Below are 12,034 nucleotides of genomic sequence, written 5' to 3'. Positions count from 1 at the left end.
AAATGAATTGGAGTTGGGAGCTCTTGGAACAGGTTGACACATTTGGAGTTTATTACAATAGGCCAAGGAAGGACAGAATTAGAGCAAAGGAATTGGAAATGCATATGTACTGCAGAGATGGAATGAATATAATCTTTGAATTTTATTGAAATGTAAGAAGAGAAGAAGAGAAATCTAGGACACAAATTATCTGTATTTTAGTTATGTGATCACATAAAATATAGGGAGAGAGGAAGACTTAACACATTCAATAAGTAGAAGTAAGAAAAGTTCTGAAAAAAGCATGGAAATTTTATTTAAAAATTTGTGTTCAGGTGTATAAAATATTATTAATAATATAATATGATAATATAATAAAACAATGACATAATACAATATTATAATTATTATTAATATTATATTTTTATTGCATGGTCCTGGAGTTGATCCCAGAGATGTTTTACTTATGAGCTACAATATCAGTCCTACTTTGATTTTTATTTTGAAAGGGAGTCTTGCCAAGTTGCTGATGGTTTCACTGAGTTCCCGAGGCTGCCTTGAACCTGTAATCCTCCTGTCTCATCTTCTCAGTACTAGGACCACAAACATGCACCACTATACCCAGCTAGGAGACTGTTCTTAATTAGATGAATCGTGGTACTTTGCTATATTATTTTACCTGAATTAAATCCATCTCTCATGATGAGAAGATTGGAATTAACTGGATAGCCATTTCTCCACTTAAATCCTATCAACTTTTTTTTTTCCCGACTCATATGATTTAGACTAAGCTCCTTAAACTGACAGAGATCCCCTCTTAAATTTTTTTAAGGATCAAAGGCATTTTCCAGTGAAACAAAATGTTGATTCTTGTAAGGAAATAAATAGGTAGAGATTAAAAGAGCTTGGAGTCTTAACATCTATGCTTCTGGATATCTCAAGTTCTAGGATTCATGGATAAAATTAAAAAGTCAACTGAAAGATTATATTACTGGGCTGATTACTTTTCAGCAAACATTTCCATTTGCCTCATTGATTTTTATGTTCTCCCACCCTTTAAAATAAATATGAATGAACTTGTGAAATAAGTCACCAGATTTTCTTTCATATTGTGAAGGTGTGAGAGGGGAAATAGCAACATGTTTCTGCTCAGTAGATGATGAGATATTGTGCTTTACATTGAATAGCCCCAACCTGGAAAAAATAAAGTAATTCTTTTCTCCTTAGTACCTTCATTCTTGCCTCGGTGAAGTTACTTTGGAATTTTTTTTTTTAAAGAAAAGATAGCCAGTTTGATCAGCCTGAAAAAGAAATACTAGTTGTCTACTTATTTATATCTTGCAAACACTGCTTGCTTTCTGAAGACCTTGTAATGTGTCCCCCACTAAAATAAATGAGAGAGGAGAGAGAGAGAGAGAGAGAGAGAGAGAGAGTTAGAGTTGAAGAACTTGAAGAACTTCACCTTTACAACATCTCCTCACCAGACAGGCCAGAAATAGGGCAATGCCTGATATGGAATCTGCTCCTTCTTGACAGTTATATGCAGTGGTAAAATGAAGGTATATGGATATATTGAGCTAGTTTGATCAAAGATTTTAAAAATATCACTTGGTAGGCCATTTAAACCTTTTTCATCCCTGTTGTTACTTTAGAAGCCTAGTTGAGTCTTAGATTTAATAAATAAATGTTTTTGAAAGACTAAAAAGATATAAATCCAAAACATTCAAATAATGTAGTTTGGGTTGTTGCAAGTGTTTAGAGGATAGCTAATTAGCTAATTTATATGTATTTTAAAATGCATAAATGCGTTATTATTTGATAAATTAATTCTTTAGAATATTTTATGGTTTATCTCCTGATTTATCTTATATTCAGAATGTTTTTAATGGATCATTTAATATTTAATAACAATCCACAGTAATGCAGGATTATAATGAAATCTCAATTTCAAGTTATAAGGAGATGAGAATATGCACATTGGATTTGAATTGTTTAAAAACATTATGTCTATAATAATCTTTTAAAACATCATTATACAACATACATTATCTCAGAATCAACTGAAATGATATGAACATAAAATATTTTCTTTATTTTATTCCTCAAATTTAATGCCTTGAATACAGAAATAACTCATTTTAAGACTCCCCACATCTAATAGATCTTAAGAGCATACATAATTTGCTTTTTTACTTCACATTAGTTTATCTTCAGTCTATTTCCACTTGATGATTGCTGTAATGCTTGAAAAGCAAGAGTATAGTGCCTAATTTCTACTGACTAAAGACAGGGAGACACGGTATCTTACATGAAATACAATGGTAGTATGGAGTGCCCTATCTGATCATATTTCCTTACTAAGATACAAAAGTAGGTAGCATAACTTTCATAACTCAAATGGGAAGAATAAATATAACATTTATTCGTGTTACTTTTTTTTTTGTGGTGGTACTGGGGATGGAACCCTTCTACCTCTGGGCTAAACTCCCAGACCTGTTTTATAATTTTATTTGGAAACAGGATTTCTTAAGCCAGCGAGGCTGGCTTCGAACCTGTGCGATCCTCCTGTCTCCGCCTCCCAAGCACGGGGATTACAAGGTGCACCACGCCCCGCTCATGTTCCTTTTATAGTTATATATATGGAATGTCCCCTAAAGTGCTCATCTATAAATGTTTGGAGCCTAGGTAATTGAGTTGCACGGGCTATAATCATAGCAGTGGATAAACCCATTTCAATGGATTCATCTGAGGTGTGGCCTGGGTCAACAGGGTTTGGCTGGATGGGGCTGGGTTTCTGGGGTGTGGCCTCAGATGTGTGGCTCCTCCTCCCTGCGTACTCCCTGGCTTCCAGTCTGCAAACTGAGGAGCGCAGCGGTATGTTCTCCCTCTGGCAGCCTCCCACCACAATGCCCTTAGAGTCCCAGTCCGGAGCCTTATATGAATGAGCCCAACACCATAAGAAAATAAGTCTACTTTCTTTTGAGTTATATGGTCAGGTTTTTAAATTATGGCTGTGAGAATGCTGACCAGAACAGTTTCTGTAAAAACATATTACAAACTGGATGAATGAAACAATAGATGTGCATTCCCTCATTGTTCTTAAGACCCAGAATCTTCAATAAAGGTGTCTGGAAGCTGAGCTGGATTGATTCCAGCAAGAATCAATCCCTCACCTCTCCCCAGCCTTTGGAGTGTGCTCCATCTTTGGCTGCCCTTGGGTCTCTGCCTTGGTCTCCACCAAGTGTTCTCTCTTTTGGGTTTTCCCTGTTTATGAAGACACCAGTCCTATTGGGTTAGAAGCCATCCTAGTGACCTTATGCTACGTGATCGTCAACAATGAACATATTTCCAAATAAGATCCCATCTCAGGTACTAGGGGTGAAGATAGCAGCATCTTCTCTAAGGAGACAATTTAATCCATTAGAACTATCTAAATCTTGTACTCAATGCTATGAAGACAAATTTTTTAAAAGTTATTTATGAAAACAGTAGTGCTATGCCACTGAGAAATGGCTTCATTGTGTAGTTCTTTTTTCCTTTAGGAAGTTTTCTCCAGTTCCCATAAAGCTCAGGTTGTTTTGTTTCAGGAATTTTGCATCCATACCCCACAGGAGGCTCTAGATAGACCTTGCATATTAAAGTAATTAACTTTACCTCTTCAGTGTAAAAGTTTTGGAGGAATTTTTTAAAAAATAAGCTTCAGCCGATTTGTTGTGAGAAATGCCTATTACTTGAGAAAGAAATCTATTAAGTTGCGATTATTTACAATTACATTAGAAAATATTATGTAATTTGCAAGGAAATGGATGGAAGTAGAGCCTATCAGGCTAAGTGAGCTTAGCCAGTCTCAGAAGCAAACAGTTGTCTATTTGCTCATATGTAGAAGCTACAGATAAATTGGGTAACAAAAGAAACTTCAGATAAAGGAGGAGAGACCCCAGTGCAATGATTGAGGGGTTTTGGCGAAGGAGGTATGGGAAGGAGACCTGATGAAACCAATGGTTCAGATAACTCTGTACACATGTAAAATTATTAATGCAATCTCAATTACACATAGAAAGAATAGGAAGGAGGATGGTTGGGATTCGAGGGAAATATCATAAGTGATATATGCATATGTGTTCCTATTATTCTGAGCCTCAGTATGAAGTATAGTCATAATGCAACAACAAAATTATATTTTTATAAAAACTTCAGAAAAAAACGCATTACAAAATTTGGGGAAACAACTCAGAAATTGTAATTTGCTGTTATTATGGCATGTTCTTATGAGGGGATTGAGATGATATTATATATTAGACAATAAATCTCTAGAGATTCCTGGGGGTGGGGACACAGTGAGTTGGAAAAGGCAAAGAACTTCATCAGTTGAGATTCTACTCTACTCAGAACCCAGTGATACAGGAGGTGAGAAGAGCATGAACCACTGGGAAGAGCGGTGGCGATAGGCTGTGGTACAGGAAGAGCTCCTATTTCTTATAAAAGGCTAGCAATGCAAAACAATGTAAGAACAAGCCAAATAAACAATAAGCAAATTATTTTTAAAATCTCTAATTTGTTACGTACAATTATTCAGGTTAAGAGCCCTTGGATAAAAAAAGCTGATGAATGACAATTTATATTACACAGATAAGATTTCGAGGACCATGTGCTGGCAAAGCCTTCTTCTAAGATATAAAAAGGGCCCCATGTTGACACTGTTTAGAATGAGGAGCTAGGGTAGAAAAATAATTTTAAAACACTTTATTTTCTCAGGATAATATAAAATGTTCATTCCACATTGAAAGAGATGGATTTAGGAAAATACTTTGAAAGTTAAAATTTGCCAATGGCAAGGTCTTTCTGTTTCTCTTTCTGTGTGTGTGTGTGTGTGTGTGTGTGTGTGTGTGTGCACGCGCACACACCCATGTCTGTGTGTGTGTATGTGCTTCCATCTTATTGGCTCTCTATTTCTGAAAAACCAAGAAACAATCACCCTGGAAACTCTGAGGAGAGTTCCACCATCCCTGTCTCCTCTGCCCCGTCCACACTCGGGCATTTTGGAAACAACTACTAAATTGTGCTAAGGAGGTAAGCCACTGTTAGATTACTCCCTCAGAAGTGCAGCCTCCACATAGTTTCTAAAGACAGCCTCCCCGGGTGGTGAGAAAGCTAGAGGGATTTGTAGAGATAAAGGATAAAAGTCCCTGAGGATTTTGAGAGTAGTGAAGTTTCCTGGACATCTGTTATGCCTCGGTGAGGAGGGAAGAGGGATTGTGTTTCTAGGTCTCTATGAAGCAAATCTGTCAAACTAGTTGGGACTCAGTAAACCTCAATGGCTGCGCTCATTAGAGATGAAGGAGAGGGGCTGCTGGATCTCAAGATCAGTGGACCTAGATACTGACTTCCAAATCTCCAGAAGGAACTCTAGCCAAGCAGGCTGAACTCTGAGGGACAAGGACTGACTCACCCAGGAGTCAGAGCCAAAGGTGTAGAGTCACAGCGAAGGTGGCAGGGGTCTGATTCAGGCTAGCTGTGCATCCACATTGGGTGGTGAAACCCACCTGCCTACTTCTCCCCTCTATTTGTGTTGATTTCATAAGTACCCAGGGTCTTTAGGAAGTTATCTGAAGGAGAAGAAACATATCAAGATGAGTGTCCTTGTTTTCTTTGCTAATAAGACAGGTGGTGTCTCAGTTGAGTAATTGGATAACTCAATAGTAAATTCATAGTCTTATATGAATCAGAATTTGTTTCATGGACTGAGAAAATATCCTTGGATAAGAATGGATTTCATCCTTATGAAAACTTGATTAAACATTTCCCACAGAGGGAATTTTGAGTTGTATTATAAAATTGTTTTTCAAAGCACTTTGAGCAAAGCAGGGCAAGGTGCACCCACCTGCCACCTTCTAAGACACAGCCTAAAAATTGTACACACACTTTCCACTCTCATGGCTTTAGCCAGGGCACTCTCAGGACCTGTCCAATAATTAAGAGGCTGAGAAATACAAATGCAATTTCAAGGCCACCATGTGCTCGGGTCATCTGCAAACCTACCACAAGAAAGAAAAAGACTTGGATCTGGAAAACAGCCAGCAGGCTGTCCCCAATCTATAAACTCCAACGTGCATGTAAATGTAACTCCCAAATAAAGGCCTGAATGTGCCGTTCAAATGCTGCGGCATTCACGATCAGTGATGGTTTCCAGACAGCACTGCACCTGACCAGGGCCTCTGTCTTGACAAAGACTGTTATTCCAAGTCATTCCCAGTATTTTATTAGCTACATCGATGTTAAATATAAACAGTATTCAATTAAACATAAAAGACATTTCTAGAAATTTTGTTCTGTGATAGAAAGTGAGCATATTGAGAAAGGCAAAAGGCTGAACATATTGTGCAGGGAAAGAATTCCCTTTAACAGGAGGTTTTGATAGTGGGGGCTTCATTACACATCCTGAAGAGGACTGTAATGGACAGCTTTCCAAGTGAAAACAGATACTGTTGGGCATGAGACTGCATGTGCAAAGCATAAATTGCAAAAACAGAAAAGGGAGATAGACAAGCCTCCTTTCTTTTTTATATTAGCACATTAGAGACAGAGTTATCATTGGCAGACCTCTAGGGAGCAATTTGATCAATGCTCAGCTGTGACCTTTTCTTTCTGAAATAGATGGTGTGTTTGCTTTATGACTTCTTATATTCTGTTAGTGAGGACCTCATACTCAGGCACCAGATTCATAATAGGATAAGACCTATTTAAAGTTGTTTCCTCAACATCAAGAATAATGCCTATTTCATTATTAATCCATTCTTACCCATTAAAATGCCATTTAAAATGATGTACCAGTGAATGTAATCAGGATAATTTATTCTAGAAGGAGGTGATTTACTGCACTAAATGGTATAGGCTTAAATAACTAGTGCCAAAGAAATGGGACTAGACTAGGGAATGTATCAAAATTTCTATGCAGTATTATTACTCACACAGGAAAATGCCTTATTCAATTAGTTGCTTTTATGTAATTTCAGTAACATTTGCTTAAGTCATAAAAGTTAACATAGAGAAATTATGGGTAAAATGTCCTTTCTATTAGTTATGAGTTTCATTTTCCAAAATATTTAAGTGATTTTCATTTAGCATAAGAGTAAGTTATTGGAACAAAAATAAGAAAGAAAATTTTCAGTTCTTCTCATGCTTTGCCCTAAAATTCCTTAAACTCAAGTCATACTGAACAATTAACAAAGCATCAAAACTGGTTAGCAAGTAAATCAACAAAGATAGGCAACTATTTGATAAGCAAAAAGCCAGTAAGTCCTTTGTTTTATACGTAATTGATAATGTAGGAATATATGGAAATAGTAAACGTTTACAAGGTTTTTATCCAATACACTTTCCAGAAAATTATTTTTTTTTTGGAAATTCTAACTGTTCAAATTCAGTGTGTTTGTGTTTGTGTGTTTTTGTGTATGTGTGTGTGTTTAATAAAGTTGTTTTTGTTTTATACCTAAATGTGTACACTTAACTGTTTGGGCATCATTCCACCAAACAACTTTTTTAAATGTTGGAAATCAACATAAAAAATCAGAAGCAATACACCAATTAATGAAAAAGCTTGCTACCTATGTAATTAAAAATAATTTACAGCACAAAACATCCCAAAGAACAAATGCAAAATGATATTATGACTAGTGCTTTATTTATTAATACAGAAGATAAGAAAATGCAATTGAGCAGAAAACTTTTCAGTCTTTTCTAGAAAAATAGTGTCAGAGCCTGAGCTTGTCCATCTCATTCATGGAGCGATACCTGGAGTGTTTTATAACACAACCATGCATAGTTAAAGTGCTGAAAGATGCTTCCTTTTTGCTTTTATTGTTTTTGTTCTTTTTTGTCCTAGTCATTTTACTTATTCTAGGGTCTTTCCGATTTTGAAAGGGAAATATAGTTAAACCATGTCTACTTAATTTCAATATTATTGGGAAAAATTTGGTGCCATCAAAAATTTTAATATAGATCAAGCTGGTCAAAATTTTACATTTAATAAGCACGCTTAATGGAACAGAGAAAGAATAATCTTGGTTTATGCATTTTAAGAGCTAACTGATGCTCTTATTTTAAAGAGAAGCACTGGGGTCTCTTGCCTTAACTCCTTGTAATGACAAGTAATTTAGAAACCAGTAAAATTGGTTACTAATCTTTAGGAATCTAGGAGCCCATCTCTCAATAGAAGTGCATTTGAATTGAACAGTTTCTTTTCTATACATAATGAATACATTATAGGTTCCGTTGCAATTATCTTTGTAGGTACATTTCCTAATAGCCACAGTACTTCATTAGCATGAAAAGGGCTTGTGCTCTTGTTGCTTTATGAAGTGTAGTCACTGATTCTGAACCAAAATAATGGACCTCAAAATCAATAATGACAAAATACGGCACACTTTTAAATTAGAATCAGCAATTTCTAGCAGTAAGATTTCCTGGCCTATACTGACTTGGAAGCACATCCCTTACTGGCAATTTAAATAAATATCTACACACACACACACACACACACACACACACACACACACACATATATATGTGCAGTTTTATTGATAAATGAAAATAATATCTTCTGTTCCCATCTGCTTCCATTTATCCCTTAATTAAAATGATTTTACATCAATTAACTGAAAGAAGCATTCTGTTATATGAAAAAAAATCAGATGAAAAAAAATTATGGCAGAATAGATTAGGACAACCTACTTACACTAAACATAATTTTACATGATTTTTTTATTTAATGTGTTAGTGTTTTGGCAAAACTGAAAGTAAATATGCTTTTAAAAATTGAAGTGTAAAGGCTGCTCTACTTCTTCCCGAAGTGCAAAAATGATCTTAGCTTCTAATTTATTGAATGGTGTTTGATATTCAACATATAAAAAAAATCTCATTGTTCACTCTAGCAAATTCAAAAAGGAAAAGGTCCAGAATTAACTAAATGAAACATTCAATTTATAAACTGCGTATTGATAAAAGTAGGATGGGCATATCTCATTTTTAAATATCAATGCCAAGATACTGCAAAGTTATGAGACAGCTGGCCATTTATCCAACTTGTCATGTAATTAATTGGAAGAATATATAAATGGAGAAACGTGGTAGAGCAACACCCGCACCACAGCAGACGGCAATGCTTCCTTAGTTCCAAGAATACATTTATTAAATTTGTTTAATTTAGCTTTATATACCTACTTGAAACAGTATGCAAAAAAATGATTATGAACTAAGGCACTGGAGACAGACTGGCTTGGGAATGAATGATGAGTTTCCAAATCTTGTATGAATGAATGTCCAACTCCAAGAAATCTTCCCTGAGTCTTTAATGGAAACAGATACTCTCCAAGGTTCTAAAAAGAATATACCTATGGAAAAAAAATCAATTCCTGCACTCTTAGAATTTACAGTCTAATAGGGGAAGGGCATAACAATAATAACAAATGTTAGTTTTTAAGATATACCCAGATAACCAAAACATTATAAAAGGAGAAGAGTAAAAGTAAAAATAAAGGTTCTAGTGAAGCATATTCTATTTTAATAGGATACGCAGACTTGGTTGAATGGCTTCATTTTGTATGAAGTGTTGAATAAAATAAAGGATTCATCTGAGAGAAAGGTTCTCTGGACAGAGGGAGGCACAGGCCACGGCCTTCAAGTGGAAGAGTAGTTGCCACCTATACAGGTATCTAGTAAAAAGGAATCCATTGTTGTAGAAGACAAGGACTGGAGCAAGGAGGAGATGGGTGAGGACGAAGCAGCCCTTTTACCATTAAAAGTCCTCAAAGGACAGAGTTGTAACTGGCATTTTATTCTCAGTGTAACATGAAAGCTTGGAGAACATTGAGTAGGACAAGAACATGGTCAGATTTTCTTAAAAAGATCCCTGTGGCTGATGTGTTGAATCAGGCGCCTAGGAGGTAAACTAGTCTGCAGTCTCTTGATCCAGAAAAAAGACGATGAGCTGGGCATGGAGGCACCCTCCTGTAATCCCACTACTTGGGAGGCATAGACAGGAGGGTTGCAGGGTCATAGCCAGCCTTCGTAATTTAGTGAGATGATCAGGAACTTAGTGAGACACCTTGTCTCAGAGGTAGAACACCCCTGGGTTCAATATGCAGTCCAATAGAGAGAAAGAGACGAGAGAGAGAGGAGAGAGAGAGAGAGAGAGAGAGAGAGAGAGAGAGAGAGAGGGAGGGAGGGAGGGAGGGAGGGAGGGAGGGAGGGAGGGAGGGAGAGAGAGATGGAGAGGACACAACCTGCAGTTGGAGAAGTAATGAGGGAGTTAGCTTAGCTTGTGGTCCATTTTTCTATTTAGATTGTGTGTGTGTGTGTGTGTGTGTGTGTGTGTGTGTATGTTTCCAAGACTGAGCCCGTGTCTTTCTCACTGGATAGCTAAGTGAACAAGGTTGTCCTTCACTGACACTGACAAGTTTACTAACTAACTAAATACATGGCCTTTCATCTCTCTAAAACTTGTATTTCTCAACCTAATTAAAAGATGCCAAATATAACTACTACACAGTTTTAATAATCTTCTTTTCAACTCTGTTCCCCATATATGTATCATGACAACAAATAAGTAACTTACATCTTGCATTAAAAAGTGCTTTAAAATATGACAGCGCTCACAGCATTCCTGTGGAGCTCATTTTATTGTAATTACAATTAATAAGCAAACACACTAAAAGAAATTTGAGGCTTCAAGAATTCAAGTGCCCAGAGGCTAATGGTTTTTGAGAAAACTAAAGTGCAGAAACCTGGGAGTTGCCCCTGCACATTCTGCCTGGGAATCTTCTTTTACAATCACAGTTCCTGTGCCCTCTTCTGTGTGCTCACATGTCTCTGAATGGCATAACTGCTCTTGGCCTGGGATAATTAAAAGGTTCTCAGCAATTACAAGTTGAGCTGATATCACCTAGATTTTAAGTTATTTCAGGATACAATTAGTTCCTCCCCCAAGGGACTTTAGTCACACAAAAAAAAAACAGAGTGAAGAAAGCAAAAATCTTCAGGTATTATTTCTAGCAGCTTTGTTTTTCTGTGTATACTATATAAAGATTCCCTTTTTCTCATGCACTTAAATATCTCTCCTTTATTGTATTTTCCTTACAGGACAAACAGATGACCATAGTAGAGAGTTCTGTTCTTAACATCAAAACATACATGAAAACACAAATTTCACTGGAATCAACTTTGTGTGTAAGATCATCTATATATGTTCATATTTAATCATTCAAAAAAGTGATAGAACGTTTTCTATGAACCTGGGACTATGTTGGTTATTATAAATAAAATTGTTAAGACAGGATAATTTATCACAACATATTATTTCAAGCTTTGACCTTGGTGTTCATGATAAAATACAAGATTTGATCAGTCCTTGAATCAAACTTGCTAAGAAAGCTTTCCTGTGATCAGTATCCCCTGGTGTTGAAGCATCTTACATCTTACCCTTCCTCCTGGCTGGATTCATATGACAAGCCAGATGTCCTGAAAATGCCCCGAGTGTGGAGATTCCCTTCTCACCGTCTGGAAATGGTCCTCTGTAATACTGAAAAAATGCCATCTCCCCTTTCCCTATGCCCATATCAAAAGCCACACACAGCAGCTGGATGTTCAATTATTCAGGCTTCATAAGTACTCTTTAATTACCACTGTACACCATCTTTTAATCTAATAAACAAAATTATGCTGTGCTGTTATGGTTAAAACCAAACCAAAAAAAGGGCAATATTTGTGTTGAACATTTATATTTTATCTTTACTGCTTTTATATTGTACAGTTTAAAATATTTAAACATATTTTTCATACTTATGTTGGCCTTTATAACTATTAATTTTTAAACACTATTAAGTGGCCTAATGACACATTTCTCACAATATGTCCCTGTCCTAAAGCATCATATGCCTGTGTTTGAAATTCAGATTTGAAATAAAATTTAGTTGTATGCAAAAATTTTCTAATTTCTACCGCATTCATAGCAATGTAAAAGGGCAATAGCATATATAGAAAATAAACAAATATAGAAAAA

This window comes from Muscardinus avellanarius (genome assembly GCF_963383645.1).
Source record: "Muscardinus avellanarius genome assembly, chromosome: 2".
NCBI classification, from domain to species: Eukaryota; Metazoa; Chordata; class Mammalia; order Rodentia; family Gliridae; genus Muscardinus; species Muscardinus avellanarius.
Note: the sequence above shows the minus strand (reverse complement) of the source record.